The 8,143-nt window shown below is 32.7% G+C and overlaps 1 long non-coding RNA gene across 2 annotated transcripts; it reads left to right on the top strand.

The window, feature by feature from the left end:
• The first annotated feature begins 253 nt into the window (after positions 1-253).
• LOC143714578 (uncharacterized) lies at positions 254-3,002 on the top strand. Of its 2 annotated transcripts, none has more exons than XR_013195550.1 (4): positions 254-460; positions 1,167-1,288; positions 1,446-1,541; positions 2,583-3,002. It is a non-coding gene; the product is annotated as an uncharacterized LOC143714578 (long non-coding RNA). The 2 variants fall into 2 exon arrangements; XR_013195551.1 differs by having other exon boundaries at positions 1,446-1,557.
• The last annotated feature ends 5,141 nt before the right edge of the window (positions 3,003-8,143 follow it).

Below are 8,143 nucleotides of genomic sequence, written 5' to 3'. Positions count from 1 at the left end.
GTAAATGCATAGTAACCACAACACTTACCATGCTTTTACCACAGTATTTGCCGTTTTAATGTATCATTTGTTGTAAATGCACAGTAACCACAAAACTTACCATGCTTTTACCTCAGTATTGGTAGTTTTATAGTAATATTTGTTGTAAATGCACAGTAACCACAAAATTTACCATGCTTTTATCTCAGTATTGGTAGTTTTATAGTAATATTTGTTGTAAATGCATAGTAACTACAACACTTACCATGCTTTTAATGCCTAATAATTTAAAATCCAAAAATTGTAAGGTAAATCTGTAATTTTTCCTTTAAATAATCCTATATATTATACATAATGATATTTTATTTTCTCTTTTTTCAGCTGAAAAGACCAAAAGGGCCTTTCGGACTCAGTCAGCTCATTATTGTTTGAGGAGAAGTAAACGGGAGACGAAAAGCTACAAAGGCAAATATTCACAATGGTATGTATGTGTTGGTTTTAACCTGTAATCAAACATTTTATCAATCATTTGTTGTTTCTTAAACCTTTTCTTACAAACCCATAGCCCAATCAGTACAAACATAGTCTCTAAGTCTTAATAATTCACAAGATTTAACAAGTTCTCAAATTCAAATTCGATGCACATACATATTTGTATACTCGTACATAATCCTGCAGCTTTTACTCCTAGTGCTGTCATTGGCTACTGCCTCAATTCCTGTACACATTTATCGCGATATTTGCAAATCAGTTGCAGATTCCCCACACACTGTCAGAAAGTTTATATTAATTGCATTGTATTATTTAAAATTATTACAAATTGGACCCTGTCTGTTGATGTTCCAATGATACATGATGTCTCTACACACCTCATGACCTTCCTCTGTCTGTTTGCAAGAGTGGAAAAGTTAATATGACTTGTCACACGACATCAGATACTCGATTATTTTGTCATGATCAGATCAGTTACACTGCTGATAACTGTCCCATTTGCATGTAAATCGTGTTATTTTTGCTTGCTATTAATGACATACTTTTAATCATGCCCAAATATCAGTAAACTTATTACATAAATGCATTTAACATTTAATTATGCAACACTCTATACAGAAATAAATCCTACTGTTATTTATAAACTTTCTACTTGCTTGTAATGTAATAAAATTACCTTCCTTTCTGTCTTGCAGGATTACTTAGTCCTTTTTTTAAGATCTCTACAACATCAAACTCAACAGATCTTTTAAGAGCCGACCCTCACAAGAGCTACTAGTGAGACGCAGCGAATCTTGCCGTGATCAGCCCTTCCCAGGTAAAGATCCTACAATATTTCAATCAGTATTTACTCATCAAATGATCTCTCCTGAATCGTTTGGTAAAATAACTTATTTATAACTGTCTTCTTTTCTATGTTTTAAGAACAATAGTAATTGCACATAGAGTAAGTAGAGACTTTTTTTGTTTTACAGCAGAGAAGGAAGACCAGTCCTTATATCAACGCAAGCTAATCGAATGAATCCTTTGTTTCGGTGAGGAAGGAACATCCGGTGCCCAAAGACAGAAAGGTGTGCGAGGCCATTGGTATGTCCTGTATTGAAACAATGCTGTAATATGTAGGCTAGTACATCATTTGATGTTGACAATTTTACGTTGTACAGGTTATCACTTGGGTATTGACCAAGTAAAGCTCTTGAAACAAGTGACAGAAGAGTGTGTTGTCTTGAAAGAAATCAAGCATCACTGGCAAAGGCTCAAAGAGACCATGGCTTTCTAAAATATCTTTTAAAACAGGTTGCTGTTGATATGGGTAAAACAGTTTTTTTTTCAGTACTTAACTTACATTACAGGTGAAACTCGAAAAATTAGAATATCGTGCAAAAGTTCATTTATTTCACAAAATTCTACTTAAAAGGTGAAACTAATATATTATATAGACTCATTCATGACATGCAAAGTGAGATATTTCAAGCCTTTATTTGTTATAATTTTGATGATTATGGCTTACAGCTATGAAAACCTTTTCACAATATTCTAATTTTGGGGTTTTCATAGCTGTAAGCCATAATCATCCAGATTGTAACAAATATAGGCTTGAAATATCTCACTTTACATGTAATTAGTCTGTATAATATATTAGTTTCACCTTTTAAGTTGAATTACTGAAATAAAGTTTTGCACGATAAAAAAAAATTGCTAAAAAAAAAACTTTTGCACGATATTAATTTTTCGAGTTTCACCTTTATGTGCTGCAATTTTATATATATATATATATATATATATATAATACTTCAATGTGTATAATATAATGTACTGACTACTGCTTTGTAAATTTAAATAAGGAACAGGCAACTCAGGCCCTTTTGCGTTCTCCTTTTTGAGGTGGAGAGTTTACATCAAACCCTAATTGAGCACATCTGAACATTTTAACCAAAGTCTCCAGGTTTACTTGTAGACATAGGCAGGAGGGTTTGAGGTTGGAGCTAAATCTACAGGACAGTGGACGCTGAGGACCAGAGTAGCCCATCACTGCTTTAAATAACACACAACAGAAGCTGACCTGACTGTCTATTAAACAACTTAATTTGAATTTTTTGTTTTACTTTCAGACCAGGACTGGAGAACGCCTGACGATGGGATGTTGAGACTTCTTCCTCTTAGAAAAAGCTACACCACATCAGTGATCACATCTTCTGTTCATCAGTTTTACTGTAGTGCACAACTGAACAAACTGTTTAGATGAGGAAGAAGAACATGAACACGATAGAGACATGTACAGGGAAGAGCAAGAAACCAGTTTAGCTGTGATAATGAATCATTATTTTCCAACACAATATCAAATCTGTTTTCTGTATCATATGTGACTGAATATGATTCTCTGGCACTCATTTTGTGGCTTCAGCAGCTGTGAATGGATTAATGTGATGTTAATGTATTTTTGAAGACCCATTTTTATTTATCTTGAATCTCATTTGTCTTTATGCTACTTTATCAACTTTATGCTGTGTCCTCCAATAAAGTATTGTGTAATAAAATATGGTGAATACTGTGTATTGAAAGTGGTGTTTGGTACAGTAAATGTAATATTTTATTTGAGAAATTTTAATTTCTTATGAGTTTAGTTCATAATTTAAAAATAAACATGACATAAACATTTTTGATCTAGTTAATGATATTTGGGACAACAATGCACTAAAAGTTGCACATACTTGCATGTGAGAAGTATGCCAGTTTTCAGTGAAATAAAGGGAAGGTATGTGAATAACAAGAGGCTGCAGTGGGTTATATTACTACAAACACTTCAATCATAATTGAAGATGATCCATGTTGATCATTCTAGTACATCTACTGTATTTAGTATGAAAGCATAGATATTACTGATGTCAGGCATATAAGAAGCAATCAGAGGGGGTGAAATAGAAACGTTGGCACTGTTTGTTTGTTGTTTTGCTAAATAGTGCATTATCCTTGTGTAATAGTAAAGTGTAAATATATAAATTGATTTTTGTTTACTGCCAACACTGGAAATTGGATAATGACAAGTTGTTGCATGTTCATCCATTATATTTGTTGGTGTTCATGCAAAAAAAGTAAATACATATTAATTATTATTATTGTTATATATTACAGCATTTCTTTAAAATATTTCCATATCAGATGGTCTCACAATACCCATCAAAACCTAATACAAGCATGATGTTAGAATAGAAAAGGGGGGAAAAGATAAAATAGTCTGGTATTTAAATGTGACTAAACAAAGTTTGTTGTCCATGATGAGGAGAATAGATGTGTGTAGATTGCACTGGCCTTCCACCCTCAGGGGCCCAGCAACGACCAAGCAACGACCCAGCAACGGCCCAGCAACGGCCCCCGGAAGAGCAAACAAATACACATTTCAAATGGGTGTAACTTAAAGTCTGTTAGTGTATCAAAGAAAATCGGCAGGACAAATGCTTATGCTATGTTTACTAAATAATGTTGGGCACAGTTTTCAGACATATATGGAAAGCTGGCATGAAGGTTTTTTAAAAGTGCTCACAGTAAAATATCACATTTCAGTCTGTCATAAAGGCAGTTTATGTCATAAAGGTTTGCACAATGAACATTTAGATATCCAGTTGTCCATTAAATATATCATTTATTTAAAATGTATTGTTTAATTGCTAAACGTTTTAAACTACATTACCCACATATCTCTGTCATTCTATCAATGCAACAGGAATCGTAGTGCTGTAGTTCATTGAGATGTGCGGAAATGCTAAGGGTTAGGGTTGGAATCTCGTTAAAGGAGTAACTTCTCACAACATAGAGACATTTTATAGTTAACTTATTGTATAACTAACGTGATAATAACACCAAAACATACTTTGTAACATGAAGCACCGTTTTATATGGGTTAAAAGATAATCCAATCACACCAAGTGCTGCGATGCAGTCACAGCCAATGACAACCCAGCTGAACAGATGCGTCACACTTACTTGCCCATTTATGGTAAATGATGACAGATCTCTTCTGGTTCCGGCTGCAGGGATAGATTTAATATTTGGCCTGTTAAATATGTATTCCTTCTAATTAAATAATAAAACTCACATTTAAAAACAAAAGACTCCCGTGTGTGCTTACCATCCAAAAACGAGTTCACACGATCAATGACACAAATTAGTTTTTTTTATTATTTGACTCATGCATAAATGCATTTGAAAGAGAAACTTTTTTTCAAAGCAATGGCCTACAGCAGGAGTAGTTTTGCAGTATTTTAATTAAAGATAATTACATGTACTAAAGTGTTTCTAACATTTACAGTGTATATATAGTATATCAAAAGTATAAACTAAATCACTTCTTTATGCCATTCTCCACCATCTGAACTCTTGGAATTCAAATAAATGTAACAAAAGCATAATGAATACACACAATTTAGATTGTAAATACGGAATTCCAATATTTAATGTCAAACTGTTTAAAGACAAATGTAGTGCCAAAACTACTGCACAACTGTATAAATATCAGTTAATTATATACAAAAAATAGCCAGATAAAGAGGCAATCTATTACAGTTACAGATACAGTAACATTAAAAAAAATCACTATGATGAAGTAATATTTTTTACAAACCAAGAAATGAGACTTAACTTTGTTATGTGAAAATATATTTGTTTCTTCCTAAACATAACAAATAGGCAGAAACTTATGCACAACATTTTACATTCTCAACTATAGTTTTATATCCTTGCGATTATTGTTCACTTTTATTAAATGAAACTAAATGAAAGGAAACTTAAAATAGTTAATGATTATAAATGTCAGCAAGAAAATGTTTCTATAAAATACATTCACGGGTATATTACATTTACATTAACCAGGCAGTGATATAATGATACCATAGATGCAATTATGGTGGATATTTACTATAGTAACCACTGTAATAAAAGGTTTAATGAAGCTAAATGCAAGACATTAAGTCCATCTAAATGTAAAGGTAACAAACTCACAGAATAATGTCCAGTTGTCAAGTGTCTCATTTCTGTAATACTCTTTCAGCACCAAACAGAACTCCATAACTATTTATTATTTTCAAAAGGTTTTCCTGAACACTCTCACTATCTTCAATTGTTCGGACAATCACCGGCTATATACACTTGCAGAAATATACATTTGACTATTGCACCATGAAGTCGCTGCATGACTAGAACTAATGGATGTCAGTGAATATGTCCTTTACCAAAACTCCTGATGAGCACTGAAGCTTATTTGATAAAGGCATTAGGCAGACCTCAAGTACACATCCTACGCATGCCCAAACAACACCGCACAAAGACAGTATCTTCATAATTGAAGATGATCCATGTTGATCATTCTAGTACATCTACTGTATTTAGTATGAAAGCATAGATATTACTGATGTCAGGCATATAAGAAGCAATCAGAGGGGGTGAAATAGAAACGTTGGCACTGTTTGTTTGTTGTTTTGCTAAATAGTGCATTATCCTTGTGTAATAGTAAAGTGTAAATATATAAATTGATTTTTGTTTACTGCCAACACTGGAAATTGGATAATGACAAGTTGTTGCATGTTCATCCATTATATTTGTTGGTGTTCATGCAAAAAAAGTAAATACATATTAATTATTATTATTGTTATATATTACAGCATTTCTTTAAAATATTTCCATATCAGATGGTCTCACAATACCCATCAAAACCTAATACAAGCATGATGTTAGAATAGAAAAGGGGGGAAAAGATAAAATAGTCTGGTATTTAAATGTGACTAAACAAAGTTTGTTGTCCATGATGAGGAGAATAGATGTGTGTAGATTGCACTGGCCTTCCACCCTCAGGGGCCCAGCAACGACCAAGCAACGACCCAGCAACGGCCCAGCAACGGCCCCCGGAAGAGCAAACAAATACACATTTCAAATGGGTGTAACTTAAAGTCTGTTAGTGTATCAAAGAAAATCGGCAGGACAAATGCTTATGCTATGTTTACTAAATAATGTTGGGCACAGTTTTCAGACATATATGGAAAGCTGGCATGAAGGTTTTTTAAAAGTGCTCACAGTAAAATATCACATTTCAGTCTGTCATAAAGGCAGTTTATGTCATAAAGGTTTGCACAATGAACATTTAGATATCCAGTTGTCCATTAAATATATCATTTATTTAAAATGTATTGTTTAATTGCTAAACGTTTTAAACTACATTACCCACATATCTCTGTCATTCTATCAATGCAACAGGAATCGTAGTGCTGTAGTTCATTGAGATGTGCGGAAATGCTAAGGGTTAGGGTTGGAATCTCGTTAAAGGAGTAACTTCTCACAACATAGAGACATTTTATAGTTAACTTATTGTATAACTAACGTGATAATAACACCAAAACATACTTTGTAACATGAAGCACCGTTTTATATGGGTTAAAAGATAATCCAATCACACCAAGTGCTGCGATGCAGTCACAGCCAATGACAACCCAGCTGAACAGATGCGTCACACTTACTTGCCCATTTATGGTAAATGATGACAGATCTCTTCTGGTTCCGGCTGCAGGGATAGATTTAATATTTGGCCTGTTAAATATGTATTCCTTCTAATTAAATAATAAAACTCACATTTAAAAACAAAAGACTCCCGTGTGTGCTTACCATCCAAAAACGAGTTCACACGATCAATGACACAAATTAGTTTTTTTTATTATTTGACTCATGCATAAATGCATTTGAAAGAGAAACTTTTTTTCAAAGCAATGGCCTACAGCAGGAGTAGTTTTGCAGTATTTTAATTAAAGATAATTACATGTACTAAAGTGTTTCTAACATTTACAGTGTATATATAGTATATCAAAAGTATAAACTAAATCACTTCTTTATGCCATTCTCCACCATCTGAACTCTTGGAATTCAAATAAATGTAACAAAAGCATAATGAATACACACAATTTAGATTGTAAATACGGAATTCCAATATTTAATGTCAAACTGTTTAAAGACAAATGTAGTGCCAAAACTACTGCACAACTGTATAAATATCAGTTAATTATATACAAAAAATAGCCAGATAAAGAGGCAATCTATTACAGTTACAGATACAGTAACATTAAAAAAAATCACTATGATGAAGTAATATTTTTTACAAACCAAGAAATGAGACTTAACTTTGTTATGTGAAAATATATTTGTTTCTTCCTAAACATAACAAATAGGCAGAAACTTATGCACAACATTTTACATTCTCAACTATAGTTTTATATCCTTGCGATTATTGTTCACTTTTATTAAATGAAACTAAATGAAAGGAAACTTAAAATAGTTAATGATTATAAATGTCAGCAAGAAAATGTTTCTATAAAATACATTCACGGGTATATTACATTTACATTAACCAGGCAGTGATATAATGATACCATAGATGCAATTATGGTGGATATTTACTATAGTAACCACTGTAATAAAAGGTTTAATGAAGCTAAATGCAAGACATTAAGTCCATCTAAATGTAAAGGTAACAAACTCACAGAATAATGTCCAGTTGTCAAGTGTCTCATTTCTGTAATACTCTTTCAGCACCAAACAGAACTCCATAACTATTTATTATTTTCAAAAGGTTTTCCTGAACACTCTCACTATCTTCAATTGTTCGGACAATCACCGGCTATATACACTTGCAGAA

This window comes from Siphateles boraxobius, unplaced genomic scaffold (genome assembly GCF_051911475.1).
Source record: "Siphateles boraxobius isolate OS27281-9 unplaced genomic scaffold, OSU_SipBor_1 55, whole genome shotgun sequence".
NCBI lineage: Eukaryota > Metazoa > Chordata > Actinopteri > Cypriniformes > Leuciscidae > Siphateles > Siphateles boraxobius.
Note: the sequence above shows the minus strand (reverse complement) of the source record. Positions and strands in the feature narration are given on the sequence as shown.